At 43.1% G+C, this 12,782-nt stretch overlaps 1 protein-coding gene across 5 annotated transcripts in view; it reads right to left on the bottom strand.

Moving 5' to 3' along the window:
• PAG1 (phosphoprotein membrane anchor with glycosphingolipid microdomains 1) overlaps positions 1-10,660 on the bottom strand; it is a 141,468-nt gene extending 130,808 nt beyond the window's left edge. For all 5 annotated transcript variants that reach the window (XM_057532152.1, XM_057532154.1, XM_057532153.1 and 2 more), the window contains exon 1: positions 10,193-10,660. The gene's annotated coding sequence lies outside the window, so the exon portion shown is untranslated. The remainder of the gene's footprint in view (positions 1-10,192) is intronic.
• Between the last annotated feature and the right edge of the window lie 2,122 nt (positions 10,661-12,782).

Raw genomic sequence — 12,782 nt, 5'->3', positions numbered from 1 at the left:
TTTAATTACTCTTTTTAGAAAATGAAAACTCCTAGCACATAATATTAAAATATATACTTACGGAAAGATTAGTGGGAAATGCAGCTTAATTATTCCTCTTGGTGGTGAGTAGTAAATACAGTATTGTCAAATCGCCCCAATAGAATGCTAACGCTGTGCCCTGGATTATCATATTTGCATTTGGATGAAACTGGGACACATGAGGCATGAAATGGCCAAATTAACTTTCATTTTACTTCATTTGAATTTCCTCACATATTTTTATAAATACAAAATACAATAAAATCACATATAAAACACCATACTATTTTATATTGTTATTTAAATTCTCATATGCTTATATTGTAATTTCTCAACTACAATGGACTACGCTACTACAGTACACCGTGTGTATTGATAATTACTAAAGCTAAGATAGTTGCCTAACATTTTTATAAAACTTTAAAAACTTTATAAGCCTATGGTTATTTTAAAAAATCAGCATTAATAACAAAAGATCAACCGACTGAATGTCACAAATGCATAAGCCCTTTTGGATTCAGTTTTTTTCCACTGACGCTAAAATGTAAAATTGGCACCATGAAGCTTGAAATTGAGATTTAAAGATAAGCACTGGTACCAGCATTTTGCTGCTTGCTAGAAATTGCTTTCATCTGGAAATTGCCATTTAGCAAGGCTCATAGATATTTTTTATGAAATAAAAAAATGTAGCATTATAAACTTTTCAAACAGCCATAAAATTCCATGTACACTTCATGATTCTAACACTTCTGTATATTAATAGTTAATATCTGCTTTAACAGTAGTAAAATTAGGTAAATCATAATTTTAGAATATCAGAAGCCAAAATACAAGTTGTAAAACTAAAATAAGCTCTTTTGATTTATCCTGCATCATTTTACACTGCTTAAGAAAAAGACAAATGCTTTAATACTTTGGCATTAAATAGGGAACATAATAGCTGCTTTGGCAAGATAAAGCAAGCTACATCACTTAATGTATTTGGAGAATTCAGGAATGATATTATAAAAGGAAAATCAATAGTTTAAACTTAATCTGGCTGACTTATTTCACATACACGCACACATACATGTACACACAGAACGCTTCTCACCTACAACAGCCATTGCAACAACTGAAAAATAAATTTCCTTTGTATCACAGATAGCAAGTTTGACTACAATAATTTTATAGTTTAAAATGTTGAATCCTTTTATAACTTAGATGCTTTTTTAAAGCTTTTAAGATAATGAAAGAAAAAGATGTTCATCTGTGAAAAAAGCTTTCCCCCAGTCTGACTTAATCGCATACATTTGCATGAAGAACCTGTGGCCCACCAAATATAAAGACTGCGGCCAATGCTGTTTCCACTATTAGTGTTTTGAGCAGACTAATTAAAAATCTCTTAAATATTCCACACGCTAATTTTTCTTTAGTAGCTATTCATGAAGACACAGGCAACATGATGGCGTGGCAAGAAGCCAGAATTTGAAATCAGAATGCCTTATTTGGGGTCCTAGGAGCTCTACCATTTACTAGCTGTGTTATTTCCATGCAGTCATCCTAACCCTGCATCTCAGTTCCCTCATCTCTGCAATGGGAGTTAATTCCACCTTTAGGTCAAAATTAAAGGATAAAACAAGTGAGGACTGAAATGCATGATATTAACTAAAACACATGGTAATTATTTCCACCATCCCCCCAAATACTCCAGCTTGTCTATAACTTAATGATGCCTGTTTTTATAAGACAAGTGAAAATTACAGGAAACTGTACTTAATATATCTCAAATAAACCAACGAGCCAAAAGGCTCATTGGTAACTCTAACAAGATTGGTTCACAGGTCCAAACCCTCCACAGATGCTGTGGCCATGCTAAAAGCTTCGTTTTTGTAAACTGTCAAATAATGTGTCATTATCACTGTTCCTTTCGGTGTGCTCATTCATGAATACAACGAGACATGCCTGTTATGGAGAACCAAGCCCTTTATGTGCCAAGAAAGTGATTCTGTCATTCTTCCCACTTTCCCAAGTGGCCCTGTCCTGCTGTCAATGAAGGAGAAAAATGAAAGGAAAAGGAAAACAAGAAACGACAATGCTATCCTATAAGCAGCTTGAGGTTGAGGATCATGCTTGATTCGTGATTTCATTGATTTCTTTCCTTTACCCCACTCCCCGTCCACTTTCCACATAGTAGGTCTTCATACTTATTGACAGGAACTAGAAGCTATATGAGAAATAGCCACTGTCATCTGTGTAGAGGCAAGCGAGGAAACAGTCAGACCTGTCCCTTTGCTCTCTGCCTTTTCTTTCTATTTCATTCCTTTTGTCACCCGGCTCCCGTTCCCTCATGCACCTCATCCTGCTTTGCCTCTGGCTTCTGCCACTTTGCGTCCAAGCACTTGTCGAAAACTTCCCTCACTTAATCTTACTATCCCACCTCCCTTTCTTCTGCCTGCCACCTTGGCCTTCCTCTTTTTTTCATTCTACGCACCCTCCCAGGCAGATCACAACCTCAACAACTTCAAATACACGGAAGACTTGCAAACTTTTATCTCCAGCTCAGCCTCTGTCTTGAATTCCAGAACCACAGGCTTGTGCAACGGTCAACAGAATCTCAAGCCCTGGGTGCCCCTCTTGTGCCTCACATCCCACGAATCCACCCCGAATTCATCACCTTCCCCTGCACACTGCACCATTCTCTGTACTCGCTGTCCTGACCAGTGGCACATCTGTCCCTCCACTCACCCAAGCCAGAGCCCTGGGAGTCATCCATCCCGAAACTCACCATCCCCTCCCTGCTTCTCCTCTCCTTCTCCGGTCCCCCCACCTTGATCAGTCTGTTCAGACCTTAAAATCCACACTAGGATTCAACAGCTTTTTTACACAACTGCTTTTTTCCGCACCACCATCCTCACATCCCAACCATTCTTTACAACACGCCCAGAGTGATCCTTCTAAAAGAACGACATACCTGGGCTTCCCTGGTGGCGCAGTGGTTGAGAATCTGCCTGCCGATGCAGGGGACACGGGTTCGAGCCCTGGTCTGGGAAGATCCCACATGCCGCGGAGCAACTAGGCCCGTGAGCCACAACTACTGAGCCTGCGCATCTGGAGCCTGTGCTCCGCAACAAGAGAGGCCGCGATAGTGAGAGGCCCGCGCACCGCGATGAAGAGTGGCCCCCGCTCGTCGCAACTAGAGAAAGCCCTCGCACAGAAACGAAGACCCAACACAGCCAAAAAACTAAAATAAATAAACTAAAAATAAAATTTAAAAAAAAATAAAAAAAAAAAAAAGAACGACCTGAATTCATCTGAACCAAATATGGCCCACAAGACCCTTCCCGAAGCGGTTCCAGCCTCTACTCTCCATTTCCAGCTTCACCTACTGCCCCTGATGAGGACCAGTCTCGGGGAAATACCAGCTATTCCACAGACGTACCACCCTCTTCAGCTCCTTCATTGTGTTCCCCCTGGTCCCTCTGGCTCAGAATGATTTTTGCCAGCCCATTCCCATCCTCAGCTGCCTGTTCCCCTCCAACTCACCCTTCCAGACTCAGATCCTGCCCTGCTTCTTAAGGGAAAGTCATCTCTTTGGAGTCAGGCACCCCTGAGCGAGCCCAGCATCTTTTAGGCACTGGTTCCAACTGCTGTTAAGCATCTTTTCCCTACCAAGACTGAGATTATCGAGGGAAGTGAAAGGAATCCTCTTATGTCTGAGGTTTCACCATCCAACACTATGCCTGGTATATTGATATATATCTGGTGAATGTATAAATGAGTAAATATCACTCCAACTAAATTTGGCTCAAACATTGCCAAGCTTCTAGTGATTGATTATGTGTGAATGAGAGGTGCAGAGCTCTCTTTAGAAGGTGTCATGGAAAATATCACAAGGCCACTCCGGTTGCAATTCCCAAGTGCTGAATACAGAAGCTGTGGTGTTCTTGTGTGTAGCCATGTTACAGATTGGCTTTTTTATAGTTTAAGAAAATTGGTCTTGTGTGGTTTTATTGCCTCTGACCTATAGCATGAGCTGCTTCAACATTAAAGTTTCCCAGTAGCTTCAGCAGGTTCAGCCACGTGGGGGTGATGGAGGAAGGAGTACGGGTGGAGGTGAAAGGCCAGAGTGAGTGGAAGCAACATTAACAGCAATGACTGAGTCACAAGTACAGCGAGACCTGAACCCCAAGGATCTATCTGAACACCCTTCATTCCTTAGAGAACAAATTCACAGAAAGGCTTCCATATGCAACCTTGGGGCTCCCTGAAGACTGAAATGACAGATGCAGCAATGCTGACTAGTCACACCTTTTGGTACTTTTAGAAAATCAATTGAAATTGATTACTTACAAATGAATACAAGATATGATATGCGGGGACTGGGTCCTATGAAATTGAAGAGGAAAGTACAAGGCTGCTACTGATCAATTAAAACACTTTTTTAGAAAAACCTGCCTACCCCATAAGGTTCATAGGGTTTCAAGTGCTCTGTAGTTTAAGTAAAGGCCCCCCAATCAGGCCAAATTTCCCTGTCCTCTGCCATAAAATCCACACTTAGAAAATTGAATTTTTCATAAGTTTTTAATCACTTGAAAATTATACAGTCCTATAAAACCAAGAAGGGGGAGTGGGTGAGACATTAACGTGATATACCAAAATATTATAACAACGACAACAACAAAAGTAAAAATCAAAACCCAAGGGATATGAAGAACTTTTTTTAATGGGTTTTTAAAATTGTTTTATTTTGGAAAAGTGTTTCTTACAAAAGGGCAGCTGCACAATACCGAGACCTCTGCAACAAACATTGGCTCCAGTGTGAAATCAGGAAAAAATAGAGGAGGTGGGGCTCAGGGAAACGGTTTTGGAAATATTACACGTTGGTTTTAAATTCGTGTGATGTGAGGCCCTTTCCCTCTGCATTTAGAGTGGCGTTAGACTAGGATGCAGACCCAGATGATGTGACACAATGTTCCTTTTCTGAGACAACACACTTGCACTTTGCTTGTGAGACATACTTGTTCATTTACTTTAAAAACCATCAGTTCATCGTGAACAACACATGACACTGCTGTAGTAATACTCACTACTGATTAAATCATTTTTGATTTAATTTTTTAGAAATCACCTAAGAAAATCTCAGGTTGCTATACTTCTCTCTTCGATGAGAATGACGCAAGCATGTGACATCAAACACAAAGTTCGCACGCCTCTCCACTGTGTCCCAAGATCAGTGGAAGGCTTTATGCTTCCTATTTCACAATGCTAACATGGGGGTTTCTTTTCTGAGCTCATTGCATGAACTAAGCTTTACGCTCTTCCTCCTTAGAGATCTGGAAGACGGTGGGCACGGACCTTTCCACCATCCCTTTAGCTCTATCCTAGGGTCACTGTGGGGAGAGCATGAGATGGTATAGGATGATTTTGAGAAGCACAATATAGGATATCTATATGACACAGCTGAACCATAAGAAGGCCCCCATATTGGATGCAGTAGAATGCTAGGCCTCATCAGACTCCTGGCCTCCACTCTTGGCTCAAAAACACACTAGTGTTATCTTGGACAAGTGCTCTGACCTTTCTAGGCCTCAGTTTCCCCTTGTGCAATAAAGGATAACAAAGTAACCACACAAGGTCACTGATTAAAGTAAATATTGTATGTACAGTTCTTAGCATGGAAGCCAGCCCACGGTAAGGGCTCTGTGTTAGCTATTCATTCCATCCAGTAAGGGTGTGGCAGATAAATCATACTCGGAGCTGTCTTTCCCCACACCCACCCCTCGCCCTCAATTCAGCAACGTCCCAGCCTTGCGGGACTGTCTCTGCCATGTTGCACATGAACAGCTTGCTTGTAGAACCAAGACTAGTATAACCTCCAACAAGTTTCTCCCGGATGTATGAGGCAAGAGCTCTAGAAATACAATCAGCCCCAGACTCCCCAAGCCCAAAGGGAAGATAATTCAAAACAGTAGAGATGACTGGGGAGAGTAAATGGTCTTCATTCACTTTATCCATATTAAAATTAGCTTGCATTTCTTGTACGTAGGTCTTCCGACAGCAAGGATAGCTAGATGTCGGAGGCAAGTTATTTGGCGATTTAGAGGTAAGCCAATAAATAGTTAACATAGACAAAAAATAAAACTGAACTATGTAAATTCTAAAGACTGAGTTAAAAGTAAATTATGGACCCAGGTCGAGTCACAAAAGTGACTGAGGAAGATTTTTACTATAGAATGACCCAGAGCAGAGGAGCATTTGAAATGTAAGGAAAAGCACTTGAAAGAGTAAAAAGGAATATTTGTACTCTGACAAGGAGGGCTAAAACTGCGGAAAGACTCAGTTGAAGACAAGGACTCTATCTGGCACCCTCCTGGGAGCTCACACCCAGAGCCTTCTGATTTGATTTGATTTTTTTTAATTGAGATAAAATTGACATATAACACTATTCATTTCAGGTGTACAACATAATGAATCAACATTTGTATATATTGCAAAATGATCACCATGATGAGTAGTTACCATCTGTCACCTCACATAGTTACAATTTTTTCTTCTAGCAATGACAACTTCTAAGATCTACTCTCTTAGCAACTTTCAAATATGCAAGCCAGTATTATTAACTATAATCAACATGTTGTACAGAGAGTTTTGACTTTTAAAAAAAAGCCCACTTAGAACATCTGTATTGAAGTACCTTTCAGTGGTAGGATACCAGGTTTCTTTAAATATTAAATCAGTCTGTAAGCCGTCTGTGGCCTACATACCCTTTACAGAAATTAGATTTTTATATCTAGAAAACAGAGTAAATATTTACCAAGGGCCAGAATACTATGTAGATCTGGATGATAATCTAAGAAAGCCACAGGAAAAAAGCCTTTCAATCATTCCCAACTTTCGGAAGTCAAGTGAAAAGTTTGACAGGCTGTGGACCAGACTTTTAACAAAGTAGAGTCCATGGGGGATTGGTTCCAGGACCCGTGAGGATACCAGAATCAGTGGATGCTCAAGTTCCTCATATAAAATAGCATTATATTTGCATAGAATCTTAAAGTATATTCTCCCACATACTTTAAATCATCTCTAGACTACTTATAATACCTAATACAGTGTAAATGCCATGTAAACAGTAAATATGTAAATGCTACAATATGTAAACAGCTGCTGGAGCAAAGCAAATCAAATTTTGCTTTTTTGGAACTTTCTGGAATTAAAAAATATATATATTTTCAACCCGAGGTTAGTTGAATCCACAGATGTGGAACCCGAGGATACGGAAGGCCAACTGGACTGCTCACACAGGACCCCTGAAACTGCTACCCACCACACTGGTACTAGGGCCCAGAGGAAGCATGCTTATTTAATATGAAATGTAAATTATTTCCATTTCTGAACATACAGTACACTATGCTGCAAAGTGCAAGGCCTCTCTCTCTCTGCCCCAGGGGTGTTCTCCAGCTGGGACTGAATTCATGCCCACAGATGATGCTGATTGTGGATCGATGGATGACCTGCTTGCGGTTGTTCACTAGGCTGTGTGGATCCTGCAGCTACATCTGCAGGCGGGAAACAAACCCGAGAGTGCTGTCCTCCAGCGGGAAGCGTGGGAATGGTAACATACCATTTTCTTTTTCTTGATTCTCTGAATATGTGAATAGGGAAGTGAAAAGCAATGGAATCCACTTCAAACCGAAGGAGAAAACTCATTTCACCTGCTGGCATCTCTACCATGTGCTAATGTAGGCAAGCTTTTAAACAATAATTATGATAATAATAATAGCTCCCAGTCATGGAGAACTATCTTGTGAGTTAAGCACTTTGCATACTTTACTGCTTAAAGAAAATTTCCTCATCTGTAAATTAAAGATAATAACGCACCCATTTTATTGTTATTATGAGGATTCAAGGAGAAGAGATGGAAAAAGCAGTTTGCAAATTGAGGCAGCAGGGCCAAAAAGGACAGGGTTTGAAAGAGACAGACATGGGTTAAAATCCTAACTGCGATTTCTACTATTTGATCTTGTTGAGTCCCAGTTTCCTTTTCTCCAAAGTGGAAATGAAGCTACCCACCTTGGAGAGGAATTGAAAGAGACATTTGGTCAAACACCAGCTGGTGTCTGCATTTCCAGGAGGTATTCAATAAATGCTCATACCCTCTCTCCTATTATACATGTGAACTGCTTCTGTTAACCTCCATCAGCAGCCATTCAATGTCCACAGAATCCAAAGATGCATTTCCTTTCCTAACGATAATTTTACTCAGTTTAATAAGCCAGACACTGGTTCAGTAGCTTTAAATCTATGAACTCACTTCATCCTCACCACAATCCAGGGAGGTAGGTATTGTTATCCCCATTTTACGGACAAAGACACTGAGGCACAGAGTTTAGGTAACTTGCCCAGATTCAAACAGATGGTACCCGAGCTGCCAGCATGGCTCCCTAGTCTGTGCTCCTAACCATGATGTGACAGTGCATCATGTTAGGAGGGGGTCAACCTGTTTGTGCTTCCACGCTCTGATGTAATCTCTTCTAGAGATGAGCAATGGCTGCTCTCACCAAGTACAAAGCGTTGACTATCTTTTCAACTTTTGAAATTACATTTTGTGTATTTTCTTAGAATTCCTTAAAAAAAACTATATGTTTTTAAATGAGGTGCCTATAACTAGTTCATCTTGTTCCATGTGCTAGAATGCTATAAATAAATGTGCTTCTTTTTCTAAAGAGTAACTAAATAAATCCTACATCAAAACACAACCCTGAGTTTTGGTTTAAATGTTTATTACAAGTCCAAATTAAGAAAGATATATTAGGGCAGTCAATGTTATCTGTTTTTTTAAACTAATGACTTCTATACCAAAAAATTGGAATATTCTCCTTATTTCTAATATTCACTGTCTTAATAGTCATAGCAGTACTGTATGGTATTTCAAAGTACTGCTTTTACAAATTTAATCAACTCAAATATTAAACATCAATGATGATAATCTATTGCTCTGCTTAAAAGGAATCTCTAGGGGACAGATGAAAGAAAGGTTAAAGAATTCTAGAATTCTATCCTTCAAAGTAGGGCAGGGCAGCTACCTATAAATCATGCTCTTTGTTTATTAAGATAATTAAGCCTATCAGTACACTTAACTTTCAGACTCAACAATTGTCTGGCATGAACAATTTCCACTTTTTCTAAAACAAAGGGGATGTGTTCAAAGGGGTCCTCTGCAAGCTCTCTGTACAATGCATGCTATTTTAAAACATGATTTATGTGTCTAATTCCTGAAGCTGCCTTGAAAAATATACTGGGGTTTTCCTTGCACACTCCTTATTAGGAGAAGACACTCCAATTTGAAGAGTGCACTCTGTTTCAGACTGCAGGGTGCTATATCATGTCAACATTTTCATTAAATACGTTCAAGCTAGACCTAAAACAAATGGAATGGAGAGTCACAGCTGCAGCCACTGCAGTTATCCTGCCGCGAGGCTTACATAAGAGGTGCAGGACAGTGAGGGTGAAACCCAAGTGTCATCATCTGAACACTATTGCTTTGAGACTTGCTCACATTCTTAAAGCGTATGAAATCACACACGCTGAGCGGGTTTCTCATTTTATTTGCCTTATAGCACAAAACTCTAGGTTGACATATAAGTTGTCTTTCCCTAAAGGACTGGGCTCCAATTACAACTTCTGCCTAGGGGAAGAGAAAAGTGGGATGCGCGGGAAGCCTGGAGGCCTGAGAGGGAATGACTTAGCCCCCATCCCCAAAGATCTATCGCATCCAGGAATATTACTAGAGTCATTCCCTTGAGGACTTGGGATGGAGGTGACAGGACCCCCCTACCACCCCCCAGTCCCCCCCCCGCGCGCGCACGCACACACACACACACACACACACACACACACACACACAGTCAAAGGGCTCGGAATGTGCAATCAGCAGCAGGCAAAATGCCCTCAGAGCACCTGTCCTCTCACAGCACATTTCCAACTGGCACGTTCCGCAGAGGCTGGAGCCAGTTCTCCCGGGACTGCTTCCTCTCCCCGCGTGCCCTGTCCGCGGCTTCGCACCCTCAACTCCCCAAGCTGGAGCCCTGCTAACAAGAGGTGCCACCCCCAGCTTCCCACGACGTGAAGATAACAAAAACGAACCTCCCCTTCCCGTGGCGCCCTCCAACTTCAAAAACTACAGTCAACTTACTGGGACGCAGGCGACAGGGAGCCTTCGGGGGGCACCGCGCTCCCGCTGCGCACAGAGCGCCGCGGCCCCGCACTGCCCGGGCGGCGGCGGGTGCGGGGCGAGGTGCTACCGCTCTGCACCAGCCGCCTTGGCTCCGCGGTGCCAAGCGCGGCGGCGGCGACGACAGAGGTTGCACCCGGCCGCGCGGTCCCGAGCGCTGCAGCTGCCGCCAGCCCCGGAGTGCGGCGCTTCGAGCCCCTGGTGCGTGTCTCCGGCTCCGAGGGAATCGGGGCTCAACAAGGAAGGCGGCCAGGGAAAAGCCGAGGCGCTGTAGCGGGGAGAGCTGCCAGCCCGCTCCCAGGAGGTCGATCACATCGCGGGCGCGCCGACAAGCGAGCGGGAAGGCAGGCACGCACCGCAGTCAGCACTCGCCGCCGCGCCGCGGAGAATGACAAGCGCCGAGGCGGTGCAGCCGTGCGGGGCGCGGGGCGCGAGTGCGCATGAGCCCGGCCTTCTGCGGCACGTCACGGGGGAGGGCGGGGCGGGGAGGGGGCGAGGCGGGCGGGGCCGGGTCGGGGCGCGGGGCGGATCCGGGTGCGATGCCCCGCTCCCTCGTGGGAAGGTACCGGAAGTCTCCCGCCTGGGGTTCGGTGAACCTCAAGCTGTGTGGTTGAACTTGTTTGTCTCCAGAGTCCATTGTCTCTGAAAAACCACTGTTTAATCTAAGCGATCCTTAGGGCCCCTGGCAAGCCTACAAAAGCCAATTTAACTCAGGTTATAGTTTAAGCTTAAAAAGCTGGGATTTAGGGGACAATGTACCTTGGCTGTACATTAAAGTAACTTACGGAACTAGTAAGAGCCCTTTTGCCCCGTCCGCACCCCAGAATCCAGAATAGTAAGTACATGAGAATCTCTAGATGGGGCCCGGGTATCATTAGGTTGTAAAGCTTCCCAGGTGACACCAAGGTACAGTAGAGCTTCTCAAAGGTGTGACAGAATCTTCTGGGGATTTTGTCAAAATGCTGGTTCTGATTCAGTAGGTTTGGGCACTATGGGGAGATTCTTCATTTCTAACAAGCTCTCAGATGATGTCAGCCCTGCAGGTCCAGACCACCCTATCTTGGCTACTGGAAGTGTGGTCTAGAATCCAGAGTAGAGCTTCTGATCTGCGTGAGAATCACCCGAGTAGCTTTCTGAAAATGCAGAACATATTCACGGGCCCTATCTACAATGGTTATGTTTCAGCCGCTGGGCAAAGGTGGGTCTCTGGAATTCCATTCCTAAGGAGCATGCTCGATGAGTCTGATATAGGTGTTGTTTGAACCAAACTTCGGGATATTAGACCAGCAACTAGGAGTTGGGAATAGACCTTTGCAGTGAGAAGCACCAAGCCGGGTATTGAACTCAAGACATCTGACTGCAAGTCCAACTCCAACTGGTGCTTTATCTCACTAGTCAAAATTTTCTACAATTATTATGCATTACTTAGTAGGAAAAATATATAAATCATGTTAAACACACACACAGCACACACACTGTATTCCTTACACATATCATTAAAGGAGGCTTAAATCTGGCCTGGGAAGAAGGCTGGTCAGGAGGGGAGGTAAGGGAGTGGGGAGCAAAGTGATGGAGTAAGAGATGTTAGATGGCCTGTTCCATAGTGCATTGCAGAGGGAAGGCCGTGTAGCAGGAAACAAACCTAGATCCTGGAAAGGTGCCTTGGAGAAGAAGACCCAGGGACTAGACGTGGTCTCCTGTCCAGGAGCACAGGGTGAAACTCAGGTATTCCAGAACTTATTAATGTATGATACGTCATATACATTACCTCACTGAAATCTCACAGTGGTCTCGTAAATTGGATAAAAGAGATTTATGCTCATTTTACAGATTTTAAAATGTTGACTTGCTCCAACAGCGGGACTTGAATGAGAGTACAGATCTGAGTGTTAGACGCAGCTTCTATAACTCTAAGGAAAACGATTCAGATCTTACAAGGAAAATGGTTTCTGTTTATTATTCACATCCTTTAAAGGCTGTGCCTAAGTGTTGAGTTAGAAAAGCTTTCGTTTTTGGAGGGAAGAAATCCATTTTGCATCTTCACAGCAGTTTTGCAGCTCCACAAGTTGGGATACATTACAGTTACACAGGGCAGGCTTCACTGAGAGGTTCAAAGAGCGACATTCACATTTTCTGGTGACAAGTGTGATTACCATCCTCATTTTATCCAGGCCCAAAGAAGCTAAGTCATTTAGGCAAAATCCAGGCAAGAGCCAGTCTCAGGCCTCCGTCCTTCTCCTCTGCTCTCCTGTCAGCAAATGACCTCCTGAAGATTGTTTTACATTTCCAAATTTTTACTGATTTGCCATCAGTAAATTAGAACCCAAAGGTATTCCAAAGTCACTCCTTGATATAGAACCAGAAGTGTCAGGAACAATTCTTGTGCTTGCGGTAAATGCTCTGGACTATATTCCCAGTGTGAATAAAGCTTTGGAAGAAAGTGTGTGATGTTTATATGCAGTCTCACAATCCAGAGGTTTGCTTTGGAATGCTGTACTGTAAACTATGTCCGACCCACCTTTGTCTTTACTTCCAGTATAACTCTTCCATT

The sequence above is a fragment of the Balaenoptera acutorostrata genome, chromosome 17 (assembly GCF_949987535.1).
Source record: "Balaenoptera acutorostrata chromosome 17, mBalAcu1.1, whole genome shotgun sequence".
Classification (NCBI taxonomy): Eukaryota; Metazoa; Chordata; class Mammalia; order Artiodactyla; family Balaenopteridae; genus Balaenoptera; species Balaenoptera acutorostrata.
Note: the sequence above shows the minus strand (reverse complement) of the source record. Positions and strands in the feature narration are given on the sequence as shown.